The sequence below is a fragment of the Oryctolagus cuniculus genome, chromosome 3, assembly GCF_051225735.1.
Source record: "Oryctolagus cuniculus isolate XC-2025 breed Fujian yellow rabbit chromosome 3, ASM5122573v1, whole genome shotgun sequence".
In the NCBI taxonomy this organism is placed as follows: Eukaryota; Metazoa; Chordata; class Mammalia; order Lagomorpha; family Leporidae; genus Oryctolagus; species Oryctolagus cuniculus.
In genome coordinates this window covers 14694173-14719832 of record NC_142869.1, presented here as the reverse complement: position 1 = coordinate 14719832, position 25660 = coordinate 14694173, and the positions used below count along the sequence as shown (strand labels likewise).

Here is a 25660-nt window from a genome sequence, read left to right as displayed (position 1 = left end):
GATAAGCTTGAACATGAGCAATGCACTTGGAACAGTGCCTAGCACTCAGTACACACTCAATAAATAAATATATACTATTAATATGCTCCAGTTACAATGGTCTTCTTGCTAAATACAGTAATTGCTCTGCCATTTCTTTCACCTCCATTCACATGGCTCACTTTTACACTTTATTCAGCTCAAATTTCATCTCTAGAAAGGTGTTCCTGACCACTATGTTTCAATAATATCCACCTCTTCTTTACTTACACTTCATTTTTTCAAATCTAGTTTCATAGTTTTCCACAGTCTCATCGTGACCTATTTCCTCTAAGTATATGCAGTACTTTCTCTCATTAACATATAAACATAAAAGCCTCCACAGTGGCAGGATTCCTATCTTTTCTGTGTATACCTTCTTCACATAGAATTATACTTGATTAATGTATCAGACCATTTATTTCATCCCCACCCTCCAGTACCGGGACTCATTTTCTACATGGCGAACACTTTCAGGATATCTGCTTTTACACATACAGTTCCCTTGAGTCTGAAAAGCCATCCTAATCCAATCTCATTGAGACAATTCAAACTTCAAGAATTATTTTTCATAATCCACAAGCTTAGTACCATCTTCTCCAGTAAGAGGTTATAGACCACTTACTATCAGTCCAACAAGAGATTATTTGCCCAGGAAACAAAATCTAGTCTCTACTTCTAGCTTTATCATGAAGAAATAGTGTGTCCTCTAAATTCCTATAACACTTTGGGACTATCAACTCTACCTCCCATATCCCTGTGTTCCATACCCATGGATTCAACCAACTGCAGATAAAAGTAAGTAAAAATAAAAATGCACATATTCTGAACAAGTGGACTTTTTGTCACTATTCCCTAAACAATACAGTCTAACAATAATTATATGGCATTTATAATGTAATTTATAGATGAGTATGTGTCTTGTGAGAAAAGATGGCAGCTGAGCAAAATGCTCCAGTGATCCCTTCCCAGATACCAATTTGAACATCTATACACACACTAAGTAACCTTCATAGAAACCGCAGGAGCTATCATAGCCAGGTGAGAGACCTGTTGTTATAATCATAAAAGCTACACTGAAAGCAAGTAACAAAAAGCTGCCTGCATCACCCCTCTTCCAGCTCCAGGGAACAGAGTTTAAAGAGAGACACCTCCCACTTGATAGGGGGAAGAGAGAACTGAATCCCAGTGCCAGGCTTACTAAGAAAAAACTCAGCTGGACTGAGCCCCATGCACTTGCCCCCAGCTCTGTACCTGTAGACTGAGTATTTGCAGCTTCCAAGTTAGGGAGTGGCTGCCAAGCCTCCACTTACTGCTGACAGAAAGGCAAACTCCAGAAGTGCTGAGAGGACAGGAAAGGGAACCTAGGATCTCATCTTGGAGGTCAGAGCCAAGCCTACCACAGTCCAGGCACCTGATAAAGCCCAAAGGTCTCCACCCGACCACTGGTGCTCACAGTGTGAACCTCTAGATTTGCCTGGCTCAGGTAGAAATCTATATTCCAGTGGGTCACTCATTTTGGCATGTCACTGTTGGCCTCAGATGGGCTTGGAGCACACCCTTGAGATTACATGGGGGCTGGTGATGGTGACAGGTATGACCAGCCTGAGCAGCCAGAGGACTGACTTACTAGTCTCCTCCAATCTTGGGCCAATAGCAAGGATCCACCGGACTGTGTCTTGGGACTCAGTGTTGGGCTGATAAAGCACAACACTGGTAGTTCCTAAGAGTTTCCTTGCCTAGGTAAGTGCCTGTGAATAAAATCTCAGTACTTGCCCCAGTATCAGGTGGAAAGCTGCACCCTCATGAGACAGCTTTGTTGAGGCATGTATCACCAACCTCTCACAGGTATATTGTGGACCCCCAAGAGTGCACAGGGCCTGAGGACCAGGAGACCCACGTAGTACACGAGCTGAGAGGCTGCCTTTATCATCCTTCCTACAACCTTGTGTAAACAGCAAAGAATCATGGGACTGTGTTTGTGATTTGATGCTAGGCTGGTAAAACCTAGCATTGAGCAGATCTTAACGGTTCTTGACCTTAGGCCAGTGCCTGCAGACAGAGCCACTGGACCTGCTTCAGGGCAAGCAGAGTTCCATGGTCCTGGCTGAACAGTCTTACACCCCAGGCAGCATCACCAGTAGCTAGCAGGGATGGGCATCAGGCAGTAAGCCCACTTCAGCAGCAGAAAGACCACAGCAGTATGAGCTTGGGTTTTACCCACAGTCTGCAGTGTCCATGGTGGGCGGTGGGTTCCAGATGTAACCCAGCATTGTGGCATTGGTAGACATATGGCAAGAAATGTGAACCTACCACAGGCCTCAGAACAGCTTTGTAGGACAGAGTACTCCTTTTTAGACATTTACCCAGTTTATACTTAACAACATATGAATTCCACATTTTAGAGAAATCTGAGTTTGGAGAGTACTGTGGGACTGAATCAGTGAATAGGTAAACACGAACTTGAGGCAAACTTGACTTCGGGAGCTTCCACTAGAAGCATCCACAGGTTCAGAGAAAATGGAATGAAATTTCCAGAAGGACAGCCACAAAGATTACTACAGTCCTTCAATGTCTAGATAATGTCATATACCAACAAGCATTAAGACCTTCCAGAGACCGCACTGAGTTAAAGCCCTGGCCTGAAGCGCCGGCATCCCATATGGGCGCTGGTTCGTGACCCGGATGCTCCTCTTCCAATCCAGCTCTCTGCTACGGCCTGGGAAAGCAGCGGAAGATGGCCCAAGTCCTTGAGCCCCTGCACCCACATGGGAGACCTGGAAGAAGCTCCTGGTTCCTGACTTCAGATCGGCACAGCTCTGGCTGTTGAGGCCATCTAGGGAGTGAACCAGCGGATGGAAGATCTCTCTCTGTCTCCACCTCTCTCTGTAACTCTTTCAGATAAACAAAAATAAATCTTTAAAAAAAAAAAAAGATTTCACTTAATGGGCAAAATAAGGTGCCAGAAATCAACTATTTAGGAATCAAAACTTCAAAATGCTCAGAGGAAGGATTCAAAACAGCTGGTTTACAGGAACTCAATGAAATTCAGGAGAACAAACAATTCCATATTCTAACAGAGAGATCTAAACAAAAACAGAAATCTTTCAACTGAAAAGTACACTAAGTAAAATTTGAAATACAATAGAAGACAGCAATGCTAGAATAGATCAAAGAATGAAGAGAGCTCTGGGAACTCTAAGCATATAAAAGAACAACACCCAAATTACTGGGATTCAAAAGAGATAAGGATGGAAAACTCCCTAAACCTAGAGAAGATCCCAACTATCCTGGTACTAGGACATCAAAGATCCCTAGTCAGATTCAACCCAACCAAGTCCACCCCAAGACAAAATCAAGCTCTTCATGGCTAAAGGGAGGATTGACAAAGCTGCAAGAGAAAGAAACCAAGTAACACATAAAGGGTCTCAAATTCACCTGACTGGACTTCCAAGGAGAAACCTAACAGGCCAGAAGGGAACTGAAATGAGTACTGAAAACAAACAAACAAACCAACAAGCAAACGAAAAAAAGCTAAAGAATACTATACTTGGGGCCAGCATTGTGGCCTAATGGGTAAAGCAGCCGCCTGCAGTGCTGGCATCCCATATGGGTACCAGTTCGAGTCCCAGCTGCTCCACTTCCAATCCAGTTCTCTGCTATGGCCTGGGAAAGCAGTACAAGATGGCCCAAGTTCTTGGGCACCTGCACCTACATGGGAGACCGGGAAGAATCTCCTGGCTTGATTAGCTCAGCTCTGCCCATTGCAGCCATTTGTAGAGTGAACCAGCAGATAGGAAGATCTCTCTAACTCCACCTTTCAAATAAGTAAATAAATTAAAAAAAAAAAATACTATGCTCAGCAAAGCTTTCCTTTCAATCTCAGAGAGCAATAAAGACATTCCCAAACAAAAGCTGGAGAGTTCATCACTAACATCACCAGGCCTGCTTTATGTGAGAAAGCGAAAGGGAGTTCTTTAAACAGAAAGAAAGAGATCTTAACAATTAAGAAGAAAATATCAGAAGACAGAGTGACTAGATGGACTAAAACACAGGTCTCAACTGCATGCTTCTCACAGGAAACTCACTTTACCTCTAAGGATACACAGATTGAAAGCTAAAGATGGAATAAGACTTTACATGTAAATGGTACACAAAATAAGAGTATCTATACTCCTATGAGATAAAACATATCTCCAATCAAAAGCAGTAAAAATAGACCAAGAAGGTCATAATATAATAAGAGGATCAATCCAGGTATAAGAAATAACACTTGTAAATTATAGACGCACCCAACAGTGGAGCCCCCAAATATATAAATATTTAATATAATCTAAAGGGAGAGACTCCATCATAATAAAGCCACCGCCTGCAATGCCAGCATCACATACATGCAATGGTTCAAGTCCCGACTGCACTTCTGATCCAGCTCTATGCTACGGCCTGGGAAAGCTGTAGAAGATGGCCCAAGGCCTTGGGCCCTGCACCCAAAAGGGAAGACCTGGAAGAAGCTCCTGGCTCCTGTCTTCAGATCAGCGCAGCTTCGGCAGTTGTGTACAATTGGGGAGATAGAAGACCTCTCTCTCTCTGCCTCTTCTTTCTCTGTGTTAACTGATTTTCAAATAAATAAATAAATCTCTCTCTCTTTTTTTTTTTTTGGACAGACAGAGTGGATAGTGAGAGAGAGACAAGAGAGAAAGGTCTTCCTTTTGCCATTGGTTCACCCTCCAATGGCCGCCACGGCTGGCGCACTGTGGCCGGCGCACCGCGCTGATCCGAAGGCAGGAGCCAGGTGCTTCTCCTGGTCTCCCATGTGGGTGCAGGGCCCAAGCACTTGGGCCATCCGCCACTGCACTCCCTGGCCACAGCAGAGAGCTGGCCTGGAAGAGGGGCAACCGGGAAAGAATCCGGCGGCCTGACCGGGACTAGAACCCGGTGTGCCGGCGCCGCTAGGTGGAGGATTAGCCTATTGAGCCGCAGCACCGGCCCTCAAATAAATAAATACATCTTTTTAAAAAAAAAAAATGTGATGAAACTACAAATCAGTTAACAAGAAAAACTTTGGAAACCACACAAATACATAAATAACCTCTCTCCAGTGGTTGGTGCTGTGTTATAGTGGTAAACCCATGGCCTGCAGTGCTGGTATCCCATATGGGCACATGGAGCCGAGTCCCAGCTGCTTCACTTCCAATCCAACTCTCTGCTATGGCCCAGGAAAGCAGCAGATAATGGCCCAAGACCTTGAGCCCCTGCGCCCATGTGGGAGAGATCTGGAAGAAGCTCCAGGCACCTGGCTTTGGACCAGCACAGCTCTGGCCATTGTGGCCATTTGGGGAGTAACCAGCAGATGGAAGACCTCTCTCTGCCTCTGTAACTCTGCCTTTCAAACAAATAAATTAACCTTTTAAAAAAAAAAAAAAAAGGAGGGGCTGACACCGTGGCTCACTTGCTTAATCCTCTGCCTGCGGTGCTGGCATCCCATATGGGCACCAGGTTCTAGTCCCGGTTGCTCCTCTTCCAGCCCAGCTCTCTGCTGTGGCCCGGGAGGGCAGTGGAGGATGGCCCAAGTGCTTGGGCCCTGCACCCCATGGGAGACCAAGAGGAAGCACCTGGCTCCTGGCTTCGGACTGGCGTAGTGCCGGCCATAGCGGCTATTTGGGGAGTGAACTAAGAGAAGGAAGATCTTTCTGTCCATCTCTCTCTCACTGTCTATAACTCTGTCAAATAAAAAAAAAAAAAGAAAGAAAGAAAGAAAACAAAGAAATTTTTCCTGGGCAACCAATGGGTCAAGGAAGAAATTTTATAATTTTTTGAAATTAATGAAAATGCAAACAGAACATAAGAAAACATGGGAGGGCCGGCGCCGCGGCTCACTAGGCTAATCCTCCGCCTTGTGGCGCCGGCACACCGGGTTCTAGTCCCGGTCAGGCCGCCGGATTCTGTCCCGGTTGCCCCTCTTCCACGCCAGCTCTCTGCTGTGGCCAGGGAGTGCAGTGGAAGATGGCCCAAGTGCTTGGGCCCTGCACCCCATGGGAGACCAGGAGAAGCACCTGGCTCCTGCCTTCGGATCAGCGCAGTGCACTGGCTGCAGCGCACCTGCCATGGCGGCCATTGGAGGGTGAACCAATGGCAAAGGAAGACCTTTCTCTCTTGTCTCTCTCTCACTATCCACTCTGCCTGTCAAAAAACAAACAAACAACAACAACAAAAAAACCACATACACAAAAAAACTCCCATTAAAGAAAACCCTAGGGCAGGCGCCGTGGCTCAATAGGCTAATCCTCCACCTACGGTGCTAGCACCCCAGGTTCTAGTCCCAGTTGGGGCGCCAGATTCTGTCCCAGTTGCTCCTCTTCCAGGCCAGCTCTCCGCTGTGGCCAGGGAGTGCAGTGGAGGATGGCCCAAGTCCTTGGGCCCTGCACCCACATGGGAGACCAGGAGAAGCACCTGGCTTCTGGCTTCGGATCAGCGCAGTGTGCCAGCCGCAGCAGCCATTGGGGGATGAATCAACGGAAAAGGAGGAAGACCTTTCCACTGTCCAGTCTGTCAAAAACAAAAAACAAACAAAAAACAAAAAACAAACAAACAAAAAAAAACAAAAACAAAAAAAAACACCAGGAATAGATGGCTTCACCACTGAATTCTACCAAACTTTTGAAGAATTAACTCCAAATCTTCCTTAAATTAGTTACAAAACTACAATGAGAAGAAATTCTTCCAAAATCACAATAAAAAAGAAAGCTTACAGGTCAACATGTAAAATCCCCAACAAAATACTTCCAAATTGAATTCAACAAAATTAAGATCACTCACTGGGGCCAACTTTCTTGCACAACAGTTCCAAGGGCTACCTAAAACGCAGGCATCCCACATCCCAGTTGCTCTACTTCTGATCCAGCTTCCTGCTAACATGCCAGGGAAAGCAGCAGCAGATGACCCAAGTACTTAGGCCCCTGCTACCTACACAGGAGAACCAGGAGGAGTTCCAGCCTTTGACCTAGCCATTTGGGGAATGAACCAGCAGACGATATCTATATCTCTCTTCCTGCCCCTCTTCCCCTCTAACTCATCCTGTCAAATAAAATGTACAAACTTAAAAGAAAAAAAATCACTCATAATGACCAAGTGGGATTCAGACCAAGTGGGATTCAGTCCAGAGGCAAGGTTGACTGAACAACAAATGTGATACACCACATCAACAGAATGTACAAAAATCATATGATCATTACAATAGATGTAGAAAAGGCATTTAACTGTGAACAAGTTAGGTACAGAAGGAACATACCTCAACATAATAAAGGCTATATATGTAACAAGTCAATAGCCAACATTATGCTGAACGGGGAAAGTTGAAGGTTTTCTTTTAAGACTGGAACAAGGGACCGGCGCAGGCAGGGAGGGCAGTGGAGGATGGTCCAAGTGGAGGATGGTCCAAGTGCTTGGACCCATATGGGAGACCAGGAGGAAGCACCTGGCTCCTGGCTTCGGATCAACGCAGCACCGGCCGTGGCGGCCATTTGGGGAATGAACCAACAGAAGGAGGACCTTTCTCTGTCTCTCTCTCTCTCACTGTCTGTAACTCTGTCAAAAAAAAAAAAAAAAAAAAAAAAAAAGACTGGAACAAGATAATGATGTCCATTTTCACCACTTTTGTTTATAGCTAGAGCAATAGGCAAAACAAAGAAATAAAGGGCATCCAAATTTAAAGAAAGCGATTTTACATAAAAAACCCCAAAGACTTTGCCAGTTATTAGAACTAATGAACAAATTCAACAAAATGCAGGATGCCAAATCAATTTACAAAAATCAGTAGTATCATTATTCACCAACAAGGAATCACCTGAAAAGGAAATCAGGAAAGCAATCCTATTTCCAACAGCTACCTCTTCCACACCAGAAAAGAAAACGACAAAACAAAACAAAAATACCACCTTGGGAATAAATTTAACCAAAGAGATGAAAGCTCTCTACAATAAAAATTATAAATCGTTGATGGAAGAAACTGAAGAGGATACAAATTAACAGAAAGACAGCCCACATTCATGGACTGGAAGAATTAATACCATCAAAATGTGAAGTACACAAAGAGATTTAGAATCAATGCAATCCTTATCAAAATTTCAATGACAACTACAAATAAGCATCATTAATATTTGCGTGGAACAAGAAAGATACAAATTACTAAAATGATCTTGAGTAAAAAGAACAAAGAGGCATTAACTATCTGACTTTAAAATACATTACAAAGCTACAGTAATGAAAACAGCATGGCATTGACATTACAGAATCATTAACCAGTGCAACAGAATACAAACACATATGTAGCCACACATAAATAGCCAACCGATCCAAGACGAAAGTGTTAAGAACATGCATTGAGAAAAGAATAGTATTTTCAATAAACTGTACTAGGAAAGTTGGATATCCACATGCAGAAGAAACTAGAGCCATGGATTAAAGATCTAAATGTGAGACCTGAAATTTTTAAACTACAAGAAAAAACATAGGGAAAAATTCCAGAATATCGAATAGGCAAGAGTTTTCTACATCAGATCCCAAAAGAAAATAAAAGCAGAAACAGACAAATAGGATTTCATCAAACTAAAAACCTTCTGCAAAGGAAAGAATCAGAATGAAGAGACAACCTACAGAATGGAAGAAAATATTTGCAAATTATACATCTGATAGGCACTTAGTATCCATAATATATAAAAAACTAAAAAACCTAAATAGCAAAAAAAAAAAAAAAAAAAAAACAAAAACCAAAAAAACCCCAATCTAAAAATGGGCGAAGATCAGATCTAACAGATTTTTCTCAAAGGAAGACATACAAATGGGCAATAACTACATGAAAAAATGCTCAGCACCATTAGTAATCAGAGAAATGTAAGCTAAAACCACAATGAGTTACCACCTCACTCCAGTAAGACTGGCTTTTAATAAGACAAAAAACAAGTGTTGACAAGGATATGGAGAAAAGAGGATCCTTGTACATTGTTGATGGGAATGCAAATTAGTATGGTCGTTGCAGAAAATAGTATAGAGGTTTCTCACAAATCTATAAATCTACCATAGAATTTAGCAATCCTACCCATGTATATGAAATCCATCAGTCAGAGATATTTGATTTCCCATGTTTATTGCAGCACTGTTCACAACCACCAAGGAGTGAAAACAACCGAAGTGCTTATTCATTGATAAAGAAAATGTAGTACATATACACAATGGACAATTATTCACCTATAAATGGATATCTTCTTGTCATTTGCTACAACACAGATGAAATTGGAGGTCATTAGGTTAAGGGAAATCAATCAACTACAGAAAGATAAACATCAGATGATTTCACTCATCTATGGAGTCTAAAAAATAGGTGATCTCATAGAAGTCAAAAACAGAATGGAAGCTACCAGAGGCTAGGGACAGAAGTAGAACAGAAAGCACAGGGAAAAACTGACTGCAACACTCTAAGTAGAAGGGAATAAGAAGTTTGAGGGTTCTGTTACAGGGTAGGTTGACTATCATTGAGGTACTATATATCTCTATTAAAAAACAGTGCTGTGGTTTGAAGTGTCAAGCCACCGCCTGTAGTGCCAGCATCCTATATGGGCACCAGTTTGAGTCCTGGATGCTTCACTTCCAATCCAGCTCTCTGCTAACTAACCTGGGAAAGCAGTGGAAGATGGCCAAGGCCCCTGAACCCATGTGAGGAACCCATATGAAGTTACTGGCTTCTGGCTTAGGCCTGGCCAAACCCCAGCTGTTGGGGAGTGAACCGGTAGAAGATGATTTGTCTCTGTATCTCACTTTTTCTCTCAGCAACTCTGCTTTTCAAATAAATAAAATGCACTTTTTTTTTTTTACTATAAAGCAATGTTAAATGTCTGAAAGAATAAATATACTTATGCTAACTGAACACTACATAATGTCTTCAAGTACCTAAACATCATAAATAGGTACATTTTAAATGAATAAAAAACTATATGGGAGGATGCAGATAGATTATATGCAAGGACTATGCCATTTTATACAAGGAACTTGAGCATTTGTGGACTCCGGCATACACAGGAAGCTCTAGAACTAATCCCTTGTGGATACCAGGGATGATTATTTTCCTGCAATCCTCTCTCCAGTTATTCATCTCTAGCCAACCTTCTATAACCTACTCAACTATCAATAATTCCAATCATCCTTTAGCACAGGTAATCCAGACTAGTAGCTAAACTTTTCTGTGACAGGGAAAATCTGAAGTCAAGGTGCTTTTTGGAGAAACATGAACTATACTTAATAAACATGTTGATATAGATATCTATAATTATCATTATAAATATATATGAAAACATGCAATCTCATATTAGACACATTATTAACAAGTAGTTGGAAGTGCCAAATTGAAAAAAAAATGTAATACACAAAAGTAAGTTCAAATTGAGAAAACCGTTATCTATGTTTTTCTTATGTATGGAGGAAAAGAGGTCATTCAGTTTAAATGAAAGGACAATCCATGTGAGCTAACAAGTGTAGAGGGTGGCCCCAGTGCATTTGGTGTAGTTTCTCCTAGAATAAATGAGATCCCATAAGGGCGCCAGTTCGAGTCCCGCTTGCTCCACTTCCAATCCAGCTCTCTGCTATGACCTGGGAAAGCAGTGGAAGATGGCCCAAGTCCTTGGGCCCCTGCACCCACGAGGAAAGACCCAGAGAAAGCCACTGGCTCCTGGCTTCAGATATAAACCCAGAGATGCAAATTAACTACCTGGGAAAACCTTTTGGACTGCAGAAAATTCAACTGAGAAAATATTATAGTTACAAATGTGTTTCTTGGATTGTAGCCCATATTGCAATGGACAGCATTTGGCTATCCTGTCAGCTACTCCCTTGAAAGCATATGCCAACAGTCACTTTAACTAAAACGGCACTGTTACTCCAAACATAAAGCAGAGTACAGTCCATACTGCAACAGTCGTCAGCCTCTACCTGATGACCTGCTTGACCAATGCTTCCTTGCCCTGAGTTCAATAAATCTAGCCCTGCTCTCTGTGTGTTCAGTGAATTCTTTCTCAGCATATGACACCAGCCTCAACAGGCTGTTTTCCATAACCCTAACTATGAAAACCATCAGGGTACCCCACATAATTTAGAATCCTATTACCTATTTAGTCATTTGTTTGCAACAGGAGCAGGGAACCTTTACCCTGCCAAGGACTATTTGCATATTTGTAACACCATTCTCGGCTATATAAAATTAACTTAAACATTAGTTTTCTTCAATTTACTGAATTTCAAAGTGCTGCTGTTGGTTGCCTTGGCAGAGCCAGGCCAAATGATTTTGCACTTTATATGGACTTTTCCAAGGTGGTTAACATGAAAAAAATCTACAAAATAAAAACACACCTATTCACGAAATTCTTAACCAACCTTCAAAAGCTTTCATGGAACCACAAAACAGTAGTAAATTAAAGTGACAGTCTTAGAGTAAACTATGTTACTTACAAAATAAAACTAGAGGGTCAGCGTTGTGATGCAGCAGCTTAGGTAACCGCCTGCAACGTAGGCATCCCATGTGGGCATCAAGTGGGATTTATCCCTGGTATGCAGGGATGGTTCAACACTTGCAAATCAATAAATGTGAGGCACTACACTAATAAACTGAATAAAAAACATATAATTACTTCAGTAAATGTAAAGAAAGCATTTAATAAAATACAACATCCTTTCATGATAAATTCAGTATAGAAGGAACATTGGTCAATACAATCAAGGCAATTTATGACAAACCCACAGCCAGCATCATGTTGAATGCGGAAAAGCTGAAAGCATTTCCACTAAGATCCAGAAGCAGACAAGGATGCCCACTCTCATCATTATTATTCAACATAGTCCTGGAAGTTTTAGCCAGAACCATTAAGCAAGAAAAAGAAATGAAATGGATACAAATTGGAAAGCAGGAAGTCAAATTATCACTGTTTGCAGATGACATGATTCTACACATAGAGGAACAAAAAGATTCCACTAAGAGACTACTGGAACTCATAGAAGAGTTTGGTAAAGCTGCAGGATATAAAATCAACACATAAAACTCAATAGACGGGCTGGCACTGTGGCGTAGGGAGTAAAGCTGCTGCCTACAGAGTGCCGGCATCCCATGTGGGCTCCACTTCCGATCCCGCTCTCTGCTGTGGCCTGGGAAAGCAGTAGAAGATCATTCAAGTCCTTTGGCCCTTGCAGCCTCACAGGAGACCCAGAAGAAGCTAAGGGCTCCTGGCTTCGGATCGGCGCAGCTCCGGCCACTGTGGCCGTTTGCGGAATGAACCAGGGGATGGAAGACATCACCCTCTCTCTTTCTGCCTCTCCCTCCCTCTCTGTGTAACTCAAACTTTCAAATAAATAAATAAATTAAAACAAACAAACAAACAAACAAACTCAATGGCTTGGGGCCAGCGTTATGGCTTAGTGGGTAAAGCCGCTACCTGCAGAGCTGGCATCCCATATGGGCGCCGGTTCGAGTCCCAGCTGCTCCACTTGGGATCCAGCTCTCTGCTATGGCCTGGGAAAGCAGTGGAAAGACCCAGAGGAAGCCACTGGCTCCTGGCTTCAGATCGGCATAGCTCCAGCTGTTGCAGAAAATTGCAGAAAATCCACTGAACCAGTGGATGGAAGATCTCTCTCTCTGCCTCTCTTTCTCTTTCTGTATAACTATGACTTTCAAATAAATACAATTAATCTTAAAAAAAAAAAAAGAACTCAATAGCTTCTGTATACATAGACAATGCATGGCTGAGAAAGAACCTGTTAAGATCAGTCCCACTCACGATGGCTACAAAAAACGTTAAATACCTTGGTGTAGGTTTAACCAAGGATGTAAATGATCTCTACAATGAAAATTATAAAATGTCAAAGGAAGAAACAGAAGACATGAAAAACAGAAAAATCTTCCATGCTCGTGGATTGAAGAAATAACAACAAATGTCCATATAACCAAAAACAATTTACAGATTCAATGCAATCCCAATTAAAATACCAATGACATTCTTCTGACATCTAAAAAGAAAAAAGATGCTAAAATTCATATGGAAACACAAGAGACCTAGAATAGATAAAGCAATCTTGAACAACAAAAACAAAGCCAAGAGGCTTCACCATACCAGATTTCAAGACATACTACAGGCAGTTTATAATCAAAACAGACTGGGCTGGGCAAAAAACAGAAGGGTAGACCAATGGAACAGAATAAACTTCAGAAGTCAATCTACACATCTTGTACAACTAATCTTTGACAAAGGAAATAAAATCAATCCCTGGAGAAAGAAGAGTATCTTCAACAAATGTTGTTAGGAAACTGGATCTCCACATGTGGAAGTATGAAACAAGACCCCTACCTTACATCTTAACCAAAAATCAACCCACAATGGATCAAGGATCTAAGTCTATGACCTGACACCATCAAATTACTAGAGAAGAAAATAGGCGAAACTTTGTAAGATACTGGCACAGGTAAAGACTTCTTGGAAAACACTCCAAAAGCACAGGCAATCAAAGCAAAAATAGACAAATGGGATTACATCAAGCTAAGAAGCTCTGCACTACAAAGAAACACAGAATGAAGAGGCAACTGACAGAATGGGAGAAAATATTTGCAAACATTCAACTGAGGGGCCGGCACTGTGGCGCAGTGGGTTTACGCCCTGGCCTGAAGCACCAGCATCCCAGTTCAAGTTATGGCTGCTCCATTTCCGACCCAGCTCTCTGCTATGGCCTGGTAGAAGATGGCCCAACTCCTTGGGCCCCCGGCACCTACGTGAGAGACCCGGATGAAGCTCCTGGCTCCTGATCAGAGCAGCTCCAGCCGTTGCGGCCATCTAGGCAGTGAACCAGTGGATGGAAGACCTCTCTCTGTAACTCTTTCAAATAAATAAAATAAATCTTTAAATAAAAAACATTTAACTGATAAAGGATTAATATTTAGAATCTATAGATTAATATTCAGAATCTATAAAGAGTTCAAGAAAATCAATAATAACACAAACAATCCAGTTAAGAAACGGGTGAAGGACTTGAACAGCCATTTTTCAAAAGATGAAATACAAATGGCTAACAGACACATAAAACAAAATGCTCAGGATCACTAGGCATCAGGGAAATGCAAATCAAAACCACAATGAGGTTTTATCTCACCCCAATTAGAATGGCTCTCATACAGAAATCAAAAAACAGTAAATGCTGGCAAGGATGTGAGGAAAAAGGTACCTTAATCCACTGTTGGTGGGAATGTAAACTAGTACAGCCATCGTGGAAGGCATTATGGAGATTGCTCAGAAATGTGAAAATAGATCTACCATATGACCCAGCCATCCTACTCCTGGGAATTTATCCAAACAAAATGAAATCAGCATATGAAAGAGTTACCTGTACTCCCATGTTTAATGCAGCTCATTGTACAACAGCTAAGATATGGAATAAATCCAGATATCTATCGTCTGATGACTGGATAAAGAAATTACTGTATATATACAATACGGAATACTACTCAGCCATAAAAAAGAAGAAATCCTGTCTTTTGCAACAAAATGGATGCAACTAGAAACGATTATACTTAGTGAAATAAGCCAGTCCTCAAAAGACAAATATCTATGTTTTCCTTGATTTGTGGTAACTAATAGTGAACAAAAAAAATGTAATATATAAAAATAGAATTGACATTTTGGTTTTTTTTTCTTCTTACTATTTGTTGAATTCTTTACTTAGTGGAGCATTAAGCTTATGATTATAAAATAAAGTATATCATTGTAAAAATTTAAAGAAAGAATAAGGAAGGAAGGAAGGAGGGAGCATGGGTAGGGTGGGAAGTATCACTATGTTCCTTAATCTGTGTATATGAATACATGGAATGTGTTTATCTTGTATAAATAAAAACATTTTTAAAATATATAAATAGAATTCACAAGAATGTATAAACATTGGCCAATTAATTATTAAGGACTTAAGAGAACATTTATATACCCCTTTGTTACAAAAGCTAATACAAATATGCTTAACATAATTGTTAAATAAATTAAAAGCTCATCAATTAAAGCTTGTACATGAGCCAGCGCCGCGGCTCAATAGGCTAATTCTCCGCCTGCGGTGCCAGCACACCGGATTCTAGTCCCGGTCAGGGCGGCGGATTCTGTCCCGGTTGCCCCTCTTCTATCCAGCTCTCTGCTGTGGCTCAGGAGTGCAGAGGAGGATGGCCCAAGTCCTTGGGCCCTGCACCCGCATGGGAGACCAAGAGAAGCACCTGGCTCCTGGCTTTGGACTGGCGCGGTACACTGGCCGCAGCGGCCACTGAGCAGTGAACCAACGGAAAAGGAAGACCTCTCTCTCTGTCTTTCTCACTATCCACTCTGCCTGTCAAGAAATAAACAAAACAAAACAAAAGCTTGCATATAATAAGGCATGTTCTCTAAAGTCATCGACTTATGCACTTTAAAATAAAACTTATCAACAAGTACTTAAGTAGTTTTATAATTTATATGAACCCGCTTTTGAGTAGGCTTTGTCTTTCCAAAACTGATGCTAGTGTTTAAACTCTGATGTTTAACATTAACAACTGAATAACTAAGAGTGGAGACTGGATCTAATGGTGTTATCTAAGAGAGGGACAGGTAGATCTTTGGGTCAGTGGAGTATTCTTGGAGGGTGGGTCTCAGGAAAGGTTTAATTATTGCACTTAAGTTCAACTTAGTTTCTCTCTCCTTCCTAGCACATTATGCATTCCTGCCTCTGCATCCATCATAATCAGCCTCCATTCAACACCTGACTATGGGGCACCTGATCCTGTATCCTCAACTGTAAGCTGAAATAAACCTTCTCTTTACCAAAGAAGTTCCTCTCAGGTGCTTTTTTTTTTTTTTTTTTTTTTTTTAGCTAACTAATTTATTTGAAAGGCTGAGCTTCAGAGACAGAGGAACAAACAGAAGCCAAGAACCAGGAATGCCATCTGCATGGTAAGGACCCACGCAGTTGAGTCATCTTCTGCTGCCTTCCCTGGCATATTAGCAGGTAGCTCCATCAGAAGCATGGATATGGGATGTTGACACAGTGAGTGGTGGCGTAATTTGCTGCACCACAACGCTGGCTACTCCTAAAAGGTATTTTAAAGTAACTAAAAAGCAGACTAATATACCTGCCTTTCAGCAAAATGAAAATGCGATCAACTAGCACAATGTACCATAAACAATTGCTCTATATCATACCTCAAAAAATCATCCTGACAAAAGCTGATTTTATGTTCATTTTTTAATCTTTGGGCATATACACATAAAATATGATAAAAGTAAGTACAAGTAATTATTCATATTTTTTGAGTGAAGGATTTCTTCTCTATCACTGCCCTAAAATATTTTGACCCTCATACATGGAAAATGAATAAATATTTGTTCAAGCATATACAACAAAATTATAGGAGAAGAAAATACAACCTTTATGAAGATTAAAACAGGAATCTGAAGAGAGTAAACTGGCATAAAAGCAAAACCTACGTTAAGTGAAGAAAAAAAAATACATTTATTCTACATGGGGCAGGCATTTGGTGCAGCACTTAACACACTACTTGGGATACCCACATCCCATACTGGGAAGTCCAGGTTCCAGGGCCACCTCCACTACTGATCCAACTTCCAGGTAATCCATACCTTAGGAGGTAGCAGGTGATGATGTGAATACTTAGGACCCTGCCACTTGTGTGCAGGACCCAGAATTCTGAGAGCCTGACTTCAGCCTGGTGTAGCCCTGGATGCTGAGGGCATTTGGGGAGTGAACCAGTGGATGGGAAGATCTCTGTTGCTATCTCTCTGCCTTTTAAATAAATGAAATGAAATGTTAAAAAACACGCATTACTGATATGATATACGCCCCCCCCCCAAAGTCAAAAAGGGATGGGGTTGATACTGTGGCTCAGTGGGTTAAGGTGGACGAGAATTCCATGAGTGCAGGTTCTAGACCAGGCTACTCTGCTTCCAATTCAGCTCCCTGCTGATGTGCCTGGGAAGACAACAAAAGATGACCCAACTACTTAGGCCCTCGCCACCCATGTGGAAAGAGACTTGGATAGAGTTCCTGGCTCCTGGCACTGGCTTGGCACAGCCCTGGCTCTTGATGCTACTTGGAAAGTGATTCAACGAATAGAAGACTGATCTCTAATCTCTCCATGCCACCCCTCCTCACTGTAACTGCCTTTCAAATAAATAAACTTTAAAAAACAGTGTGGGAAGTAAACATTGTTAATCTCACACCTGAATAAAAATAATTACTTTTTGTACCAGCAAGACAAATGGGAGGAAAGTCTGCTGTAAAGGTGGTGTCAGAATCAGAGAGCCCTCCACTGCAGGTACTACCGGTGTTATTATTATAGGAAATGTAAAATAAAGTTATCTACATGAAGAACAGGAAATTGGGTGAGACAAAGAAGCACATGAAGTACAAGTAGGATGGGTCTAAAAACAATGTGACAAAGAGAACAAAATGACAAGTTGAGAACTGACAGCTGTTCACAGTATTTACCCAAACGAAAGATAAAGCAGCGCAGCGCAGAATACTGAATCACAAATTTGGCAGAGAATTAGAATCACTTCAAGAGCTTTTAAAAGTAGATACAAGAGAACAGAATGAGAAGATAAACCACAGGCTGGGAAAAAATACTTGCAAAAGAGATACCAGACTGAAGACTACAAACACACAAGAGGGGCCAGCATTACGGCACAGTAGATTAGAAGGCTGCTTGCACCATCATCATCCCACACTGGAGTGCCAATTCAAGTCCCGGTTGGTCCACTTCTGATCCAGCTCCCTGCTAATGCTCCTGAGAAGGCAGCGGAAGATGGCGCAAGTACTTGGGCCCCTGACATTCATGTTGGGAGATCCAGATGGAGTTCCTGGCTCCTAGCTTCAGCCTAGTGCAGCCCAGGCTGAAAGATCTGTCTGTGCTCTGTCTTTCAAATAAATAAGCCTTAAAATAGGCATAAGAGGGGTCTGCATTGTGGGGTACCATATTAAGCCACCATCTGCAGTGCTATTATCCCATATGGGCACCAGTTCAAGTCCCAGCTGCTCCACTTCTGATCCAGTTCCCTGTTAATGGGTGTGAGAAAGCAGCTGAAGATGGCACGAATGCGTGGGCCCCTGCACCTATGTGGGAGACCTGGCTCCTGGCTTTGGACCAGCCCAGTCCTGGCCATGGTGGCCATTTGGGGAGTGAACCTACAGATGGAAAATCTCTCTCTTGCTCTGTTTCTCCTCTTCTCTCTGTATCTCTGCCTTTCAAATAAATAAAAAAACCTTAAAAAAAAAAAAAAAAAAAAAAAAAAAAAAAAAAAAAAAAAAAACAGGCACATGAATGACCAAAGAAGATACAGGGACAGCAAATAAAAACGCTCACGCTCAACATCACTCATCATCAGGCAGTTGCAAATTAAAATATACTACTATATATGTGCTAGAATGGCAAAACTCCAAACACTAACATAAAATGCTGACAAGGATGTAGAGCAATAGGAACTCTTATTGTTACTATGGAAGCAAAATGGTACAGCCACTTTGGAAAAGAGTATGCAGATTCTTACCACAGGAACTGGCAATTCACTCTGTAGAATCTGCTCAAATAAGATAACAACTTGTTTCCACCAAAAACCTCTACACAAATATTTATAACAGTTTTATTTAGGCGTGGAAGAGACCAAGATGCCTTTCAGTAGGTGAATGGATAAAAAAAACTGTGGAATATCCAGACAACAGAATACTATTTACCATAAAAAAAAAAATGAGCCATCAACCATGAAACCATGGCAGAAATATTAAGGCATACTACTAAGCCAAAGAAACTGATTTGAAAAGGACATATACCATACGATTCCAAACAGATGACTGCAGAATAGAAAAAAAAAAAAAATGAGACAATAAAATGATTTGGTTGCCAGAGATTGGGGGCAGGAAAAATGAAAAGGCAGAGCACAAAAGTGAAACCAATCTAAATGGTACTTATAATGGTAGGCACACGCACATAAGTACACACCCAACACAAACCCTCATGAAAACTATGGATTTTGGTAATTAAGTGTTGATGTGACAAATATACCAATTTGGTGAAGGATGTTGATAGTAGGGAGGCTTAGGGTATACATGAAAATTCTGGGCCCTCTGCTCAATTTTGTTATAAATCTAAAACTGCTCTAAAAACAGTCTGTTCAAAACTTACATGTTGGTACCATTCAAGATCCAAGGAAAGACAATCTCTGCTACGCAGGCAAATCGGATACAACATCCAGGATTATAAAACCACTGGCTTCTAAGAGCCATATTAACCACTTCTGTTCTTTACAGAATATGTTTATACATTATTAAACACACTAATACAGAGAAGAATTATATTACAATGAAACAGTAAAAAAATCATTCAAGAATTTTAACTGCCAAGCTGATATAAAAAGCATGAAATGAAAGGGAAGCAGGACTCCATCAAATTAAAAATTTTTGATCTACAAACCAGAAAAAAAAATCCAAATGACTTGTATTCAGAATATATTTGAAAAAAACTCTTAAAAATCAGTCAAAAAAAAAAAAAAGGCAAATAACCAAAAAAGGGGCAAAAGACTTGAACAGGTAATTCAATAAACAGCATACGTAGAAGACAATTTTGTGGCCGGCGCCACAGCTCACTTGGCTAATCCTTCGCCAGTGGCACCGGCACCCTGGGTTCTAGTCCCAGTTGGGGCACCGAATTCTGTCCCGGTTGCCCCTCTTCCAGGCCAGCTCTCTGCTGTGGCCCGGGAGTGCAGTGGAGGATGGCCCAAGTGCTTGGGCCCTGCACCCTCATGGGAGACCAGGAGGAAGCACCTGGCTTCTTGCTTCGGATTGGTGCAGCGCGCTGGCCGTGGCAGCCATTTGGGGGGTGAACCAACAGAAGTTAGACCTTTCTCTCTCTCTCTCTCTAACTCTGCCTGTAAAAAAAAAAAAAAAAAAAAAAAAGGAGACAATTTTGCATATAAACATGGCTCAATAATACCCACTGGGGAAATCCAAATTAAAATCACAGGGAGAGGGCCTGATACTGTGGCATTATCAGGAAAAGCCACCACCTGTAATGCCAGTATCCCACAAGTGCCAGTTTGGTCCCAGATACTCTACTTCTGATCCAGTTCGCTAATGGCCTGGGAAAAGCAGCAGAAGACGGCCCAATATTTGGGCCCTGGCCACCCAGGAGAGAGATACAAAGAAGCTCTTGGCTTCCGCCTGGCCCATCTCTGGGCATTGCAGGCATCTGGGAAATGAATCACTGGATGGATGCTTAATCTGTGTCTCACCTTCTCTCTCTATAACTCTAAATAAACAAATAGATCATTAAAAAATAAAACACAGTAAGATACCTCCACACACTCATTAGAATGGCTAAAATAAAATGTGTTAATAATATGAAGAGCTGGCAAAGATTCAGAGCAACTGAAACTATAATACATTGCTGATTTGAGTGCAGACTGGCAGAGGCTCACATAGAGAGTGGTAGTTCTTAGGAAGTTAAGTATATGATTACCATATAACCCAACAGTCCTACCTGTAGGTATTTACCCTGGTGAAATAAAAAGAGATTCCACACAAAAATCTGCACACAAATTTTCAAAGCAGTTCTGTTTATAACCACACAACTCCATATACAAAGTTGTCTTTTTTTTTAAGATTTATTTATTTGAAAGAGTTACACAGAGAGAGAAGGAAAGGCGGCAGCGGGGGGGGGGGGGGTGTTCTTCTATCCACTGGTTTACTCCCCATTGGCCTCAACGGCCGGAGCTGCGCTGATCATAAGCAAGGAGCTTCTGGTCTCCCATGAGGGTACAGGGGCCCAAGGACTTGGGCCATCTTTTACTGCTTTCCCAGTCCATAGCAGAGAGCTGGATTGGAAGTGAAGCAACCAAGACTCAAATGGGTGCCTATATGGGATGCCGGCACTGCAGGTGGTGGCTTTATCTGCTATGCCACAGTGCTGGCCCCTACAAAACTGTCTTTCAACAAAGATATAAGTAAACAGACAAGCAAACTGTCGTACATTCATACAATGGAGTATCATTCAGTCATAAAAGAGAACAAACTAGTGATATACACAATAGCTTAGATCAACCTCAAATAGTCATGTTGGGGCGGGTGTTGTGGTGCAGTGAGTTAGGGTACCACTTACAATGCCCAGACATCCCACATCAAAGTGCCAGTTGGAGTCCTGGCTACTTCACTTTCGATCCACCTCCCTGCTAATGTGCCTGGAAAGAAGCAGATGGTGACTCAAGTACTTGAGTTCCTGCCACCCACGTGGGAGGCCCGAATGGAGTTCCCAGCTCCTGGCTATTCCGTGGCCCCAGTACCAGTTGTTGGTGGTCATTTTGAGAGTGAATTAGTGAATGAAAAATGTCCTCCTTTGTTTCTCCCTCTATGCCTTTCAAATAAGTAAATATTTTAAAAAACATTAAAAACGTAGTAATTACTATGTTGAAAAGAAGCCAATCTGAGAAGTTATACTTTGTCTCCAATTATACAACACTCTTAAAAATGAAAACCTTAGCAGTAGAGAACAGATCAGTAGCTGTCAAGAATTAAAAGTTAAAGAAAGGTGTGAGGGGTTGGTACTGTGGCACAAGCAGGTTGACCCACCGTCTACAGTGCCGGCATCCCACACTGGTATAAGTTCGAGTCCCAGCTGCCCCACTTTTGATCTAGTTCCCTGCTAATCGGCCTGGGAAAACAGCAGAGGATAGCTAAAGAGCCTGGGCCCCTACACCCACATGAGACACCTGCACCAACATGGGACACCCAGATGAAGTTCCTGGCTCCTGGCTTTGGCATGGCACAGCCCTAGCTATTGTAGCCAACTGGGGAGTGAACCAACAGATGGAAGATCTTTCTCCCCCTCACTTCTCCCTCTCCCTCCAGCTCTCTCTGTAATACTGACTTTCAAATAAATAAATAAATAAATCTTATTTTATAAAGGTATGAAAATAAAGGGGTATCAGAAGGAGTTTTCTGGGGAATTTTTATACTAAGTTTTTTTTTAAAGATTTTTATTATTTATTTGAGAGAGGGTTACAGAGAGAGAGAGACAGACAGACACACGGAGATAAAGGTCATCCTTCTGCTAGTTCACTCCCCAAATGGCTGCAACAGTCAGAACTGAGCCAATCCAAAGCTTCTTCTCAGTCTCTCACATGAGTGTAGCGGCCCCCAGAACTTGGGCCATCTTGCACTGCTTTCACAGGCCATAGCAGAGAGCTGGATCAGAAGAGGTGCAGCCAGGACTTTAACCAGCACCCAGACAGGATGCCAGCACTGCAGGTGGAGGTCTAGTCCATTGCGCCACACAGTGTCAGCCCCTATAGAGTGTTAATGGTTACATGAGTCTGTGTGTTAAAATTCAAAGTATACATAAAAACAAAGGCCAACTTTATTACATATTTAATTTTTTTAAAAACTTGCAGTAATTATGATTCTCATGTTGGGTAGCATTTGGTTATTTTATCGTAACATGTTACAACCTTTATAAGAAAAGTAACTTAAACACCAAACACTGAAAGAACTAAGCAATCTGAGTACATCAATCTTGTGAACCACCACTGAAACAATCTGAATGTACACACTACATGCTTTCACTCCTGTGAATATAGCTTTTCTTGAATTCTAAAAATTATACCCTTAGAAATATCAAACTGTAATGACTATTTTTTCAATGACATACTGTTTACTGGTAAGATTACTGTCTAAGCCACAAGAAACATACAATCAAATAAATCAAATTACTGGTAAGGAGAAGGGAATGAGGAAGGAAATGTAAAGGAAATGTTTAAGAAAATGACAGAAGAGGACAGCAGGCATGAGAATGTCAGAGAGCTGTGGGCTTCTAGTCTGTTTTCTTGAGTTTTTTAGCACCTAAGCGTCTTTACAGTTTGGCGAAGAAGCTGACCCTGGGTAAGACTACTTAGAGAACTGAAGCACATCATAATTTATACAATATCCTCCACTCTCCAATACACACAATTATCTTTAACTAAAATTTTTTACCCTCTAAATATCAGTGCCTAGGGCAAAATTCCAGTGATTCCTAATAAAATGTCCAGGAAAGTCATAACATCAGCCAAAACAAATTATTATATATAAAGGTTTAAATGCTAAAGTACACTGAAACCAGAACACAGCTATAGAATCATCATTTCAGAATAAACACTGAGGACTTTCTTCTTAAAAAGATTCAAATTTCATGACAATACATAATCCAAATATAGACACCCCAACAGTACAGAAATTTACACTTCGCATTATACTGCAGTGAAAAAACCACACATCATGGGGCTGGTGCTGTGGCTCACTTGGTTAATCCTCTGCCTGTGGCGCCAGCATCCCATATGGGCGCCAGATTCTAGTCCCGGTTGCTCCTCTTCCAGGCCAGCTCTCTGCTGTAGCCTGGGAGGGCAGTGGAGGATGGCTCAAGTGCTTGGGCCCCTGTACCCACAATGGGAGACCAGGAAGAAGCACCTGGCTCCTGGCTTCGGATCGGCACAGCGCTGGCCGTGGCGACCATTTGGAGAGTAAACCAACGGAAGGAAGACCTTTCTCTCTGTCTCTGTCTACTCTACCTGTCAAATTAAACACACACACACATCATGTATTAAAAACACAAAATAGCATGAATAACATGGAGTAAACGCTGATCATACAAAGAACAGTAAAAGGTAACTCTTAAGAAGTATGTCCTTTTAAAATCTGTAATTTTATATTAACATTCACCCAGAAAATAAAATAATCAAAATCATTATTTGTAGACAACTGCCCAAAAGAATTACTCAGGCAGGATTTTAATCAAGTCATTAACCTATCTAATGTGTAGCTACTCTTAACCTATAACAGGACTTGACAGATTAGATCAGTAACTTCTACACAATGTACCACTATGATGCCATAGTACTCTTGAAGGAAAAGTTCTATTTCCCCTGATTAAATATGATCTATATTATTTTTGTACAATTTTTTTAGCAGGGGGCTTTCCACTGTTTTAAAAAAAAATAAGAGCCACTGGATGATCATTAAGCATCCTTCTGGCTCTAAATTCTAAAACATGAGACTTGTTTCATCTGTTGCTGCAAGAAAAACACACAAATATGCAACATTTACCATGATCTATAAAAACAGCATTTATGTCCACTTACAACATTTAAGATTTTCCAAAGTTCTGAATTAATCACGATCAGGGAGTCCCCTAAAAATTTTCACAAGTTATTAAATCTTATTTTTCCAAGGGGTGCCATTAAATAATTCTTGAAGATGTCAAAAAAATTACCATTTTATCACACCAGAGTGATATGACACAAACCTATCAAAACCAGTGGATGACTACGTAAGTGACTCAGTAGCCACCTAGCTATGGAACACAGAAGACACTTCTTCCAATAGAACACAAAAGTTTGAAAAAAGCTCCACAGCATTTCTCTTTGCCCCAGGAATTCCTAAATTTAAAAGGGTAAAAAGAGTGTAACTTTTTGCTAATTAAACACAACAGTCATATACAAAAGTAACAGCACAGAGCACACATGCTTTCCATTCCTTCAAAGAACAGAAATTTTTTAAGACTAGAAAAAAATTTATTTCAAACTCTGAAGAACTTTAATGATGCTGAACCTCAATTACCTCTATATTCAATATAAATCTGCTGACCAGATATTGCTATCTTTCAAAGCACATGTTAGAATTTAAGAATTCCGTATTTCAAAGAAAAATTTTCCTAAGGATATAAAATTTACTTACATATTTTCTAAGCTGGTAGTATTCGTCTCATTGTTGTTCACTAACTTTTAAGAATAAAGATGGCAATACTGATGACAGAAATTTCACCAGTTCCATTAACAAACATTAAGGGAAAGCTTTTGGGGCCGGAACTGTGGCATAGTGGGTAAAGCCGCTGCCTCAGTGCCGGCATCCCATATGGGCGTCGGTTCAAGTCCCTGCTACTCCACTTCCAATCCAGCTCTCTGCTGCAGCCTGGGAAAGCAGTGGAAGATGACCCAGGTCCTTGGGCCCTGTACCCACCTGGGAGACCCAGAGGAAGCTCCTGGCTTCAGATCAGTGCAGCTCTGGCCATTGCAACTCACTGGGGAGTGATGAACCAGCAGATAGAGTCCCCGCTCCCCCCCCCCCCACCTCTCCTCCTCTCTCTGTTAATTCTTTCAAATAAATAAATAAGGGAAAACTTTTGGTTCAACTGTTGTCAAAATTTTTTTTTTTAATTTCATTTATTTGAAAGACAGTTACAGATCGAAGTAGAGACAGAGAGAGAGGTTCTTCCATCCACTGGTTCACTGCCCAGATGTCAGGAGCTGCGCCGATCCGAAGTCAGGAGCCAGGAACAACTTCTGGGTATCCCACATGGGTGCAGAGGCCCAAGGACTTGGGCCACCCTCCACCACTTTCCCAGGCCACAGCAGAGAGCTGGATTGGAAAAGGAGCAGCCGGGAATAGAAGCGGAGCCCATATAGGATGCCAGCGCTTCAGGCCAGGGCCTCAACCCACTGAGCCACAGCGCCAGCCTCCAGAAGATTTTTGTACAAGTGATTTTACTGATTTATATATAGATATCATTTTA

At 41.5% G+C, this 25660-nt stretch overlaps 1 protein-coding gene across 2 annotated transcripts in view; it reads right to left on the bottom strand.

The window, feature by feature from the left end:
• The window catches only part of CUL3 (cullin 3), a 123862-nt gene that overhangs the window by 59980 nt on the left and 38222 nt on the right, over positions 1-25660 (bottom strand). The window lies entirely within an intron of this gene.